This window comes from Rhinoderma darwinii, chromosome 2 (assembly GCF_050947455.1).
Source record: "Rhinoderma darwinii isolate aRhiDar2 chromosome 2, aRhiDar2.hap1, whole genome shotgun sequence".
Classification (NCBI taxonomy): Eukaryota; Metazoa; Chordata; class Amphibia; order Anura; family Rhinodermatidae; genus Rhinoderma; species Rhinoderma darwinii.
In genome coordinates, this window is record NC_134688.1 from 65169664 (window position 1) to 65183073 (window position 13410).

Genomic DNA, 13410 nt, shown 5'->3' on the forward strand with positions numbered 1-13410 from the left:
TCTCTGGGGAGGTGGCCAGGAAGTTGCGGTCGCGGCCGTTCATCACAGGGTGAGCGACAGAGGTCCGCAGTCATAACACTGAGATTTTTTTGGTGTTGTATATATGTACTGAGCAGTGGCGTAACTACCGCTGTAGCAGCCATAGTGGCTGCTACGGGGCACGCGGCATGAGGGGGCCCGTGTCGCCCGCCGACACGGGCCCCCACCATGGCCGGAGGCTCCGCTGGCAGCCGCTATGGCTGCTACAGCGGGACGCCACTGAACACTACGGCAGAGCAGGGAGGTATCTCCCCGCTCTGCCATTAACTGGTTCCCGACCGCTGGCTGTATTTTTACGCCCAGCGGTCAGGGTCCTTAAAACCCGAGCCATAGACTTTTTACGACTCCGGTTTTAACTTACTGCCCGCGCGATCGGGCTGCTGAATGTCGGGTCTCCGGCTGTCAGTGACTGCCGGGGACCCTGAGGAGAGGATAGAAGCAGCTTTCGCTGCCAGGGATACATGTATTTTGTAGGACACACTGTAGGTCGCATTTTTTTGGGAGGGGGGACGTTGTATGGCGTTCCCTACAGGGGGGGGAACGCTGTATGGCGTTCCCTACAGGGGGGGCTGTATGGCGTTCCCTATAGGGGGGGACTGTATGGAATTCCCTACAGGGGGGGCTGTATGGCGTTCCCTACAGGGGGAGGGCTCTATGGCGTTCTCTACAGGGGGGGATGTATGGCGTTCCCTACAGGGGGGGCTGTATGGCGTTCTCTACAGGGGGGGCTGTATGGCGTTCTCTACAGGGGGGGGCTGTATGGCGTTCTCTGCAGGGGGACTGTATGGCGTTCTCTACAGGAGGGCTGTATGGCGTTCTCTACAGGGAGGGCTGTATGGCGTTAGCACTGTCCAATAAATATACAGTAAACAGAAGAAAATACGGTCCAGCAATCCTCATGACAATGTGATGACTTTATTAGAAAAACATTTTATAAACCACACGGCATGTTGAAGTGATGATACAAGACTGCTTACGCGCTTCGAAAGCCAACTACATTCTTCGCAAATGTACGCCATCTCCTCCAAACAGTCAATTACATCAGAAGTCCAGTTCCTTGTGCTGCATGACTCGTGGACGCCCTATCCGTGGCGATATCCTTGTCCTTTCCACTGCTTCTCACTTGGGTCCTGTAGGCACAAAAAACATTCTGCAAGTATCCATTGTCATCCATGCCTGCAGATTCTGCTTTAATGATGCAACTCACTCAACTCCTTGTCTATTTCATCATTTACTGATGCCTCTTTTAGATGCGACAGATGTATTTTTTTTATACTTACCAGCCTGCTTCACAGGCACCATCCCTTTTTATTGGCACCTGATCAATAAGGGGGTCCTGCTCCACCACCATAACACTGCAATACTAAACAAAATCTTCCATAGACATCACAAAAACTAGACAAGCCTTTCCTCCCTTATGTTTCCCAACATTTCCTGGGACAAGTGTGTGTAGGTAGAAATCAACAAACATGTTTCCTGGCCCCAAACTTTACCCCCTCTTTCCAGTAAAGGATTGGCTTTCGGTATCACGCCTCCTCGCTTTTACCTTTTTACTTTATCCTGCGTAAACATTTTTTTCAGCATCTTAAACGTCTTGCCCATTAGCCCATCTATCCCCAACATCAGACCACTTATTATCATCTGACAGATCAGAATCAGACTCAACCAGCTACTGTTGCCTTCTTCTGCTTCTCTTTACATCCAGATGCGCTGCTCCTGTAATTCCAAACATTGTGCCAGTACCCCGTGTTCTAAACATTTTGGCAACCCCAAGGTGTCCGTCTCCCATGTTGAGATTATGAGGCCCTACTGGGATATTGCTGCCTTCATCGACCCTGGATCCCTGGGCAAGGATCCTGGCACTTGGCCCATCATCGTGCCATGTTCCCTCAAATTTTTGCTAGAATGATACCATTGAGGATACCTGCCTTGCTTCCTTGATGCCATTTGCTCCAAACAATCCAGTACACCCCAAGTCCAGGTCCTTGTGCTGCATGACTTGTGGGGGCTCTATACGTGGCAATATCCTGGCACCTTCCATTGCTTTCCGCTTGAGTGCTGTAAATATAAAAACATTCTGCCAGTGTCCATTATCACCTATGCCTGCAGATTATGACTGTGTAATGAAACTCACTTAAGTCCTTGTCTATTGCATCCAGGCCTTGACACATTGCAAATGTTCTTGGCAGACCAAAGCTGTCTAAAATCCCCCTACACTCCCTCACCCAATTACCTTACACCTACGTTCAGTCCCAAACCGAGCCATGTGGCCAGCATTTTGGACAAAGATACCCCTAACTTACATTATGCCTATTCCTACCAACTATCCAAAGTTCCCCACTGCTACGCCTTTCTTGGCATTTTGCCCGCTCATTACTTTTTCAATGTACAGAGCTACTGGTGGATACTGTATATAGTAACTAATGATGGACATACCGCACATAGATGAAATATTACTTCAGAGAGTCCCCCTGGCAGCAGGCAGCCGATCTCAAGAAATTCTGGAACAAAAAGTATAAACTGTGAAGATATTATGACGTGCGCTTAGTATGGTTCATCATATCAACAAATATATGTTCAGCCTATAGAAAACATCAGGGAGATTGTTCCCACAGTCTTGTCATGTGTCTATAGGAACATTCTGGATGACATCACTATATAGAATTTCTATAGGTTGTTATTTGCTATAATACTTACATATATACAGTGGATCTTCTAGCATGTCGGCTGTCACTGGTGCCACATATTCAGATGTTATAAATGTCTGTAAAATACATAATAGGTTTAATGCACATACATAAAATAACCCCATATCTATAATGAATAATAATATATTTACTTTCACACATTTCATTTTCTATCACAGGGCGAGTCCAATGCCCCTCTGCCACACAAATAACACCAGCAGTATAATGGCACATAATAGTTGGAGGACCCTGGTATAGATTTTGTATCAGGGACCAGGAGCTTATTGTTATTCTTCTATATAATCTTATCCTTAATGGAAAACTTCTAATTTGTCTTTTGTGGAGTCTTTTGGACTGGAGTAGAGAGAGTAGAAAATGGTAAATTGGATTTCTGGATTCAACAGACAAAATAATTATTAAAGGGGTTTTCTGACAGTTTCATAAACCTTAGTCTAAGCCGCATATGGCTAAAAATAACAAATTGTCCCTACTCATTTTTTAAATTCCCTGTGGCTCCTGCGCTGGTGGTTCTGTTGTCTTTAGTTGCTAGGCCACAGCAGTCATGTCCGTGTGGATGGCATGTCACGTGGCAGCTATTGTGTCACATCTAGGGCCGGCCTTAGGTTTATTGGTGACATGTGCAGTATCTGTGACATCATCCCATGTAGTGTCCAAATAATTTAATCATACAGTGCCCAAATAACATCACCCAGTCAATAAACTAGGGATTGTATCTTTCTGTTTTTTTATATTATAGGTTTGGGCCCTAAATGCCGGATCGGCAGTGTAAGTTGTGGGTGCCCAGGCCATCTATGGTGGTAGTGCCCTCTTCAGTATTGACCAGTAATACACACTATGTGATCATTTAGAGATGCAGTTAATAAAATACACTGACCTTGGACTCTCCTACTGAATACATCCGACTGAATGTAGAACGTTATGTGATGTGAGGTGGAGGGCTCTGCTTAATCTTTGATCTGCCGTCCTGGGACGTGTGGTTATCATTAACTCTTATGAGGAATTAATTCTAGGAGAAAGAAAGACAATGTATTAGGACAAATCTCAATCAATGGCAACATTTCTATCTAGAACAGAGTCCAGTCCCCAACCAGTGTAAAATTACCAAAGGGGTAAATAGGATGACCGGCTGGGGTCCAGGGATTTGGGGTGGCCCACAGCTCTGGGGCTCCATACGCCCCTGAAATTGGACAAACAATAACGGCGCAGGGAGGAAGCGAAATGTCTGACCCGGTTGGTCGTCTATTAGGTGAGTATAATTTTTTATTTTATAGGAGCAAAGGGGGCACTATTAATATGGGGGATAAAAGGACTGAGTCGGGGCTTAGAAAAGGGGGCTTCATTACTGTGGGGCCATACAAAAGGGGCATTCTGACCCAGGATATACAAAAAGTGTCATTCTAACTGTGGAGGGTATTGGTGGATACTGCATATAGTAACTAATAAGAGACGCACCTTGCATAGATGAAATATTGCTTCAGAGAGTCCCCCTGGCAGCAGGCAGCCGATCTTAAGATGTTCTGGAAAAAACAATAATTGTGTCGTTTTATTTCTCCAGACAGACGTGTGCTCAGTATAGACCACCCAACAATGAAGGAAATGTACATTAGGGCTCATGTACACAGCAACTTCATGTGGACGGACCTGTATGGTGGCGCACAGACTGCAGTACTGGTAATGTAGACACTCTGTGTGCGCTGTGTGCTCCCCCATAAGCCAAATGTGTATTAGGAAATTACATAAATAACAAGTCCCTTATATATTACTAATACCATAATATCTTCTTTATGGAGCATTTCTATAATAATAATAATATAAAGCTGCAGCAAAATTCCCAGCGTTTACTTTTGCTACATGTGGATGAGTTTTTGAGACTGTAACTATTCACCTGTAACACTTGTGAATTTTGCCGCGCAGCAAATCTGCAGCGTCTGAATTCAGCTTTATGGCGTAGAATATAGTACTCAAATACTGCAATCATACAGTGCCCAAATAACACTGCCAGACAAGTATTGTCTGCCACACTGTAATGTAATCCATTATCAAGGAATTGTATCTGCATCCTGAGCAGTGCCCTTTACTTTTTTTACATGAAGAGTGGGATTGAGTGTTCAAGCAATGGGTGCCCCAGACATCAAGACCAGTGGCGCCCCATTCATTAGTGACAGGTGATGCACCCAGTGTAACCGCACAGGTCGCACACCCCTAAGACAGGCCCTGGATGAACAACATTGGGGAATTTGTTCCCACAGTCTTGTCATGTGTCTCTATAGGAACATTTTGGATGACATCAGATTATAGAATTTCTATAGGTTGTCATTTGCTATAATACTTACATATATACAGTGTATGTCCTAGCATGTCGGCTGTCACTGGTGCCACATATTCAGATGTCATAAATGTCTGTAAAATACATAATGGAATAAACATAAAATAACCCCATATCCATAATGAATAATAATATATTTACTTTCACACCTTTCATTTTCTATCACAGGACGAGTCAGACATTGAAAACATTTTGTAATGTTAGTGTAAACCCAGGGAACATAACTATAGGGGTGAAGAGGTTGCAGTCACACCCAGGCCCAGGTGTCCATGACTGACATTAGAGGGGGTCACAATGTGGGCAATTTACAAATGCCAATCCCCAATGCCCCCATCTCCTAGAGGAATCCCGATTTTCGCTGCTAGAAACGCGATGTCAGTGAGAGAAGCACCCAGGCGGAAAGGCAGCGTCTGAGTTGCCCAGCCGCTTCTAAAACACAAGCAGTGGAAGGGAGCCAGCGCAGCGCCCCGTTCCACCTGCTGGAGGGATGCGCCCTATGTAATGGCACAGGTCGCACACCCCTAAGGCCGGCCCTGGCTACTACTGAGCCTTATTAGGATAATATACGGTAGCTTTTTAAGACTATTTAATTAAATTAAATTAGACATCATATTGAAAACGACTGAGAAGTCACATTCCACATTACTGACAGCAGCAATTCTCAGACAATGGTAAGGGTATGTTCACACACTTAACTAAAAAACATCTCTAAAATACAGAGCTCTTTTCAAGGGAAAACAGCCTCTGATTTTCAGCCATTTTTTAAACCACAAACATTTTTTGAGGCGTTTTTACCAACGTTCTTGGAGCTGTTTTTCTATTGAGACAATGAAACACCGCTCCAAAAACGGCTGAAGGAGTGAAATGCACTTCTTTTTACAGGGTGTTTTTTATGCGCCGCTTTATCAAACGCCCACGTAAAATGCTCCATCGGAAAAAAAAACAGTTTTTCCCATTGAAATCAATGGGCAGATGTTTGGAGGCGTCCAGCCTCCGTATTTTCGGCTGTTTTTCGGGGTGTTTACGGCCAGGAAAACGGCTGAAAATAGGCCATGTGAACATACTCTGTTGTACTGAGTTGTAACTTTAATGAGAAAATATGAAACATTGAAATCTGAATGTAAAATGTTCAGTTGTTACTTGCATTAATAGAAACATTTTACTGGAACTTGAACTGTTTGTCTAAAAAAAAAAAAACAACCCCCGACAATCACCAGAAAAAAATCCTTCTACAATCATATAGTTGTGGTGTGGTGTTGGTGTGGTTAGAAATTGCTGCAGTAATGTCCAGTGTGAATCTGGCCTTATATGAGAATTCTAGAGCGTATATATTTCATGTGTCCAGTAACATGTAGAATTAATGATAAAATGCTGCATCTTACCTGTCAATCACACAGTCAATCACAGTCCCGGTCCAGACGTCATTGGCAGAAATTGTAAAAAATATGTAATCCAGCTGCACATAGAACCTAACGGCTAGTACTGTCTATGACATCATCAGTGACATCATAAGCGGCTGCAGTATCTGTTACATCATCTAATTATCTCCTACTGCCTGGATACACTGTCTGTGCATACACTGGATATAGGCGTTACATGGGACTGCTGTTTATAAACATGGAAGAAAGATACATGTGTGGTTATAGGGGCTACGACTAAGAACATGTAATGTATGAAACGTGTAATCTGTTACTAGATGGATTTTATACTGTAATACAGATGTAGCCATCTTTAACTTGACTCTGATAACTTGTTGCAGCGTGATACTTTCTTGATCCCGCAGCACTCCGTGTTTCAAGTGTGCGTGAGTAGGCTTCCACGCCAATGTGTAAAAAATGGGAACTCAGCACTCCAAGGTATTATGCAATAAGTGATATTTGATTTCACATATAGCGAAAAGTAGTAATCCAAAAATAATGGCGCCATTACCCAACAGCGACCGAGGTCACAAGCGCCGCATATCCGTGTCTAAAGAAGGTTGAATGTATAGACCGAAACGTTAAAAACCTATTTTTGGATTACTAATTTTCGCTATATGTGAAATAAAATATCATTTGTTGCAGCGTGATATCACACAACAAAAGCCATTGAAAAAGTCAAGATAAGGGATTGTTTATTTAATGCGTTAAAAGTCAAGGTAAAGACGGCAACATCTGAACTAATAAAGGATACATTTTATTGAATTTCGTTTTAGGCTACATTCACACAACAGTAAAAAACGTCCGCTTTCAGAACAATGATGTTCTATGGGTATATTCACACGGCCTTTTTTTAACCACCGGTGAATATTGGCCGTCAAAAAATAGAACATGTCCTATTTTTGGCCGCTTTCACGGCCAGACAGCCCCCATAGAAGTCAATGGATTAATTTTTAACGGCCGTCAATACATGTAACAGCCGTTAAAAACGGTTCTGTCATTTGGGAATTCAAGAGCCAAGGGAACTATTGGCTCCCTTGCTGGTAATCGGCGGCGCAATGACACATACTCACCGATGCAGCGCCGTCCTCTACAGGTGTGGTCTCTAGTCTCATGGGTTCTGCGAAGGTGACGAGATGACGTCCTCGCGTCGCCTTTGCAGAACCAGTGAGACTAGAGATCACTCGTGACGTAGACGGTCATGCATCGGTGAGTATGTAGGGCATTCAGGCGGACAAAAATTACGGATATTGTTGCGCTCACTACTATGGTAGCATGGCGCTAGTACAGGGGACATTGTTGTCTACTGTAGCAAATTTTTCGGCACGGTCCTAAATTTACAGAGAGAGTCCCGGAAGATTACCACAGGGAGGGGGGGTGTGGTGCTTTCTCCGGAGAGGTGTCTGTGTCATCATCTACAGGGGGTCTGTGTGCCATCGTCTACAGGGGGCTGTATGCCATCGTCTACAAGGGGGCTGTGTGCCATCATCTACATGGGGCGGTGTGCCATCATCTACATGGGGCGGTGTGCCATCATCTACAGGGGGGCTGTGTGCCATCATCTACAGGGGGGCTGTGTGACATCATCTACAGGGAGGCTGTGAGCCATCATCTACAGGGGGTCTGTGTGCCATCATCTACAGGGGGTCTGTGTGCCATCATCTACAGGGGGTCTGTGTTTCATCATCTACAGGGGGTCTGTGTGGCATCATATACAGGGGGTCCGTGTGCTATCATCTACAGGGGGGTGTGTGGCATCATCTACAGGGGGGCTGTGAAACAATCATGACAATGACCTTTGTTTGGGTGTTTTCAGGGGGTTGGGACAAAAGAAGCCAGACAAATGAAATTCATCAGTTTTTTAAACGGCCATGAAAAACGGATGCAAAATGGATGTCAAACGGCCATTAAAAACGGACAGACAGTCGGTAGTGTATAAAAATTTGCAGACACAATGATGCAAAACGGCCATGAAAAACTGACAGTTGATCAGTTTTTAATGGCCATTTTTTTCACTGTCGTGTGAATGTAGCCTAAGTTCTGGATCGTCTCCATTTTAATGGATAAAGTTACCGGACAATTATCCGCCCACCGAGAGTTTATTGGACACATGGACGGCCTGGTGAGCAGATGAACTTCTTGTTTCTTTGTTTGGAGTCATGTACAGATATAGCAATCCTTATCCTGACTCTGATAACTTGCGGCAGCGTGATAATTTATCACTTAAGTCACTGAAAACCATTGAAAAAGTGAAATTAAAGTTTCTTGACACTGTGTATTCAATGTATTTAACCCCTTCGAGCTCAGCAACATAATATTCCGTCGCCCTGACCGCCCCGTTCGCGCTCAGCGACGGAATATTATGTCGCAGGGAAAATGCATCGCCATTTTCCACCGGCGCGTGCACGAGCTGTGACAGCTGCTGTTTCCGACAGCAGGCTATCACAGCTCAATACGCCGGGACCTATTGCGATGGTCCCGCCTCCACATTCGCCACTATTGGTCAGTCAGTGAGTAACTGTCCAATAGTGGCGATCGGTCTCTTCACTTCCTCTCCCTGACATCACATCCTGCCGCACCCACCCTGAGATGGAGATAGCGAGGCGTTCAGAGCGGTTGTGAGTAGAGGGAGAGAAGAAAAAGAGTGAAAAAAAGTGAAAAAAATACAACTTTTTTCTGCTTCCCACCTCCCCAATCCACTACCCAGTCCTTTACCCTTCCTCCTTGTGTTCCCCCCACATTTTTGGTCAGTGATCTCCTATCACTGACCACTTCTTTGTCTTCAGGACCAATTTCTTGGTCCCTGGGGATTATTTTTTTCTTTATAAAACATATAAAATAAAAAAATATATATATATAAAAAAAAAAAACCTGTTAATTTAGACAATTTATCTAGTTAGTTTAGTATTAGTGTTAGTTAGTGTCAGGGAACCGTCAAAAAGCATAGTTAGGTATAGCGTCAGGAATCCATCACCATAGTTAGATCTAGCGTTAGGGGTCCATCACAGTAGTTAGGTTTAGCGTCAGGGAAGCTCGGAATAATCTAGATAGGTTTAGTGTCAGGCACCCGTCACCGTAGTTAGGTTTAGTGTTAGGGAAGCTCAGAATAATCTAGTTAGGTTTAGTGTCAGAGAATAGTCGCCGTAGTTAGATTTAGTCTCAGGGAAGTTCAAATAAAATCTAGTTAGGTTTAGTGTTAGGAACCCTCGCCCTTGTTAGGTTTAGTCTCAGGGAAGCCCACTCGTTCTATAAAAACACCAATTTTTTGAGCTGGTTTAGGTAGCAGCCTATTGCTCCTAGTTAGGAAAGCAATCAAACATGTCCCAACGGACATTTAGTGCCGAAGAGGCATATTCATTTCTTGCCTCCGACACAGAGTCGTCGGATGGTGAGACTCTGTTTTATTTATCCACCTCCTCATCCAGTGATGAAGAAGAGGAACCTCCTAGGAGATGCCCCTTGACCACCAGTGCAGTTGAAGCCCCCGAGCGAAATGACCCCGCAGCAGTTCAAGCCCCCATTTGGACCCCCACACCAGACATTTATGAGCCCAAAATCCCAGAGTTAAAATTTTATACGGCAGGGCTCAGTGAAATGGGCTTTTTCAAGTTCTTCTTCACTGATGACTTTATAGATCTTATGGTCTCCCAGACAAATTTATATGTCCAACAGTATATTACTAAGAACCCTACATCATTTTATGCCCAATCCTACAGGTGGACCCCTGTAGATGTAGCAGAGTTGGGCAAGTTCTGGGGACTTCACTTGAACATGGGGCTTCTGAAAAAGCCATCCATTAGGACCTACTTGAGCATGGACATCTTATACCATACCCCCAATGTACCATATGGCCATGTCCAGGATGCATTATGAGGCAATATTTCGCCACACCAGTACCCATGTACCTGTACGAGGTACCAGTATAGAGACCCCCAAACCAGACTGCATCCTGGACTACAATAGGTACATGGGAGGGGTTGACTTGTCAGATCAAGTCCTGAAGCCCTACAGCGCCATGCGGAAATCGAGGGTGTGGTATAAGAAGCTGGCCGTGCACATCATACAGATGGCATTGTACAATGCGTATGTGCTACGTCGATGTGCAGGCCAGAGGGGAACTTTCCTGGAATTTCTAGAGGTGATTATCAAGAACCTAATCTTTAGGACCAAGAATAGGGAGCATCCAGTACTTCCGGAAGCGAGGCCACACGCATCGTACCAGGGCAACACTTTCCAGGAGAAGTTCCCCAAACTGGCAAGAAGGGAAAAAGTCAAAAGAGGTGCAGAGTCTGCTCAAAGAAGGGGATAAGGAGGTAAACAATATACGAATGCGACACGTGTCCCGAAAAACCAGGGCTCTGTATGAAAGATTGTTTTCGAATTTATCATACATCCCTTAATTTTTAATTTACCCTGATACACTCCGCACAGCTTATGCCCCTCATCTTTCCCTTCTGAGCCCTGCCGTGTGCCCAGGCAGCTAATAACAGCCACATGTAGGGTATTGCCGTACCCGGGAGAACCCACATTACATCTTATGGTGTGTATATCTCCAGTGGCACATGCTGGGCACACTATATCGGGCACGGACATGCCATATATATATAGAAAATTGCAAATCTCACTCTGCCCCATCTGCTGCGCATTATCTTTTACACAGTACCTGTGGGGTCAAAAGGCTCACTACACCTCTAGATGAATGTCTTAAGGGGTGTAGTTTTTAAAATGGGGTCACTTCTCAGGGGTTTCAACTGTACTGGTACCTCAGGGGCTTCTGCATACATGACTTAGCACCAGAAAAACTCCAGTAGGCCAAATGGTGGTCCTTTCCTTCTGAGCCCTCCCATGGGCCCAAACGGCAGTTTATCACCACAAATGGGGTATTGCCACACCAAGGACAAATTGGGCAACAAAATGGGGTTTTTTGTTTCCTGTGAAAATAAGAAATTTTGATAAAAAATGACATCTTATTGTTCTACACACAGGTATCCAGGCTACCAGGACTACTATTATGGGTAAGGCAATCTGAGTTATTAATGTTGGGAGTATTTTACTCTAGAAAACACCCTTTGGACACTTCAGAAGAGGCTGGACGCAGCCTGCAGGGATTAAGGGAAGCCGACAGACATGACCGTCCTGGTAGGGAAAGGGTTAATTAGGTGAGGGAGAGTTGGAGGGAGTTGGAGGGGGGACGGGGAGGAGTTAAGGGGGACGGGGGGCCGTTACTGAGCTTCCCGCTGTTTCTCGGCATTGAGCCGGAAGCAGCGGGAGGAGTAACACGGAAACAGTAAGCTCCCCGTTGCCCGTGCTTCTCAGGATGGCAGAGTCTTTACTGTTAGAGCGGCTGCGTGCCGCTGCTGTGCACCACGGTCCCGGATGGCTAGAGGAGACCGTGGCTGCAATAACTAAGATCCCGGACGCCGTTTCGCCACGTCGGGCTCGGCGTTCGGGGTCTGTTGCACAGGACAGGCTCCCCTCCCCCGGCCCCCTTACAAGCATGGCTATGGCGGCGGGGGGGGAGTCGGCAACAACCGCTCCTGCGCAGAGCAGGCAGAGAGCGTTGCCGGTGGTGACGGCGATGCAGGCCGGGTCGACCCGTCCCTCTCGGCGGTCCCGACCTCCAGAGCGCCTCAGTCCGGAGGCAGTCCCGCGGACACGGCGTCGCAGAGGGAGCCCGATCCCGGACGCTGCAGGCCAGGCAGCTGGGAGGACCGCCCCTTCTCAGGCCCTGCGTCCTGGCAGGAATCCCAGGCCGCGACGGGGTCCGGCGGTAAGCAGGGAGTCGTAGGCTGGGCTCCCTGTCACCCCTCCCCCATCAGATGGAAGATTTGGAGGACAAGGTACGGCCGCCCCGCCTGGTGATGTTCCGGCCAGGGGGCAGGCTTCGTCAGGATCGTCTAGACGGACGCCTAGATCTGCAGCGACGTCGAGGCAACAGGTCCGGTCGGAAGTCTGGGTCCCGGCAGGTTGCCGGCCCATCGGTCAGCGCGTCCTCATCCCCGTTCCACAGATGTCGTTGGGATAGACAGTCGTCGGCGAGAGAAGAGCTGGAGGAAGGTGAACTGGACGTGTATCGTCGAGGTCAGGATGGTCCGGCTGACGGGAACACAGCGCCTGTGCAGCCCGGTGAGTGTATAACTCCATCATTGTCTTATCCAGCGAATTTTATGTCGGGTGTCGGCGGGGGGGCTGCTAGCATTGCATCGGGGGCCGGTAGTGGCGCGGGCGGACGCGACGGAGCGGGTTTGGCAGACTTAGTGGGTTGCTTACGGGAGCTGGTGGGGCGCCTAGACAGGGCCGCGGCGCCGGTAGTAACGGAAGTGTCCCCTGCGGTAGTTTGGGAAGGCCCCAGGGACGTGGGATCGTTACAGGCGCGTCCCGTGATGGCGGTTAGAGAGGCGGTCGCGGTGTCGGTACAGACCGAGGCACAAAAGGATGGCGATCGAGTGCGTATGGATGATCGTGCTCGGGGGGAGGTGTACGTTTGTTTTGAGGGTCCGTTGGGGGCGCATTTAAAGCAGGAGGTGCGTGATCGGATCTGGAAGGACGAATATGTTGAAATTTTTTCTCTCTTGCCGCTGGCTAAATTTAATTTGGATAAGAGCAAGCGGGATGAGAGTAAAAAGGACGAGGAGGAACGGCGGTGGTATAGGCTTATTCCGCAGACGTTCGTTAATTGGTCGCAGGCGTTCGCCATATTGGCCAGTGTGATAGGGGAAAAGGCGCCGGAAAATTGTTCGGCGTTGTTTTGTTATTTCGATGCCATTGGGGAGGCTCATAGGGCATATGGGGGTCAGGCGTGGCTGCGATACGATGAGCAATTCCGTCAGCGGAAGGCGGTTCGGCCGGCGATTCGGTGGGACCAGAAGGATATTGCTCTCTGGTTACGGGTTACGGCTCCGGTTAGGCAGTCCTTTCC

At 46.8% G+C, this 13410-nt stretch overlaps 1 long non-coding RNA gene across 2 annotated transcripts; it reads right to left on the reverse strand.

The window, feature by feature from the left end:
• Nucleotides 1-1349: 1349 nt before the first annotated feature.
• LOC142740591 (uncharacterized) lies at nt 1350-6519 on the reverse strand. 2 transcript variants are annotated; one of them, XR_012880799.1, is made up of 7 exons: nt 6456-6519; nt 5081-5147; nt 4200-4264; nt 3622-3753; nt 2737-2803; nt 2476-2540; nt 1350-2097 (listed from the first exon to the last, which is right to left on the reverse strand). It is a non-coding gene; the product is annotated as an uncharacterized LOC142740591 (long non-coding RNA). The 2 variants fall into 2 exon arrangements; XR_012880798.1 differs by having other exon boundaries at nt 1350-2540.
• Between the last annotated feature and the right edge of the window lie 6891 nt (nt 6520-13410).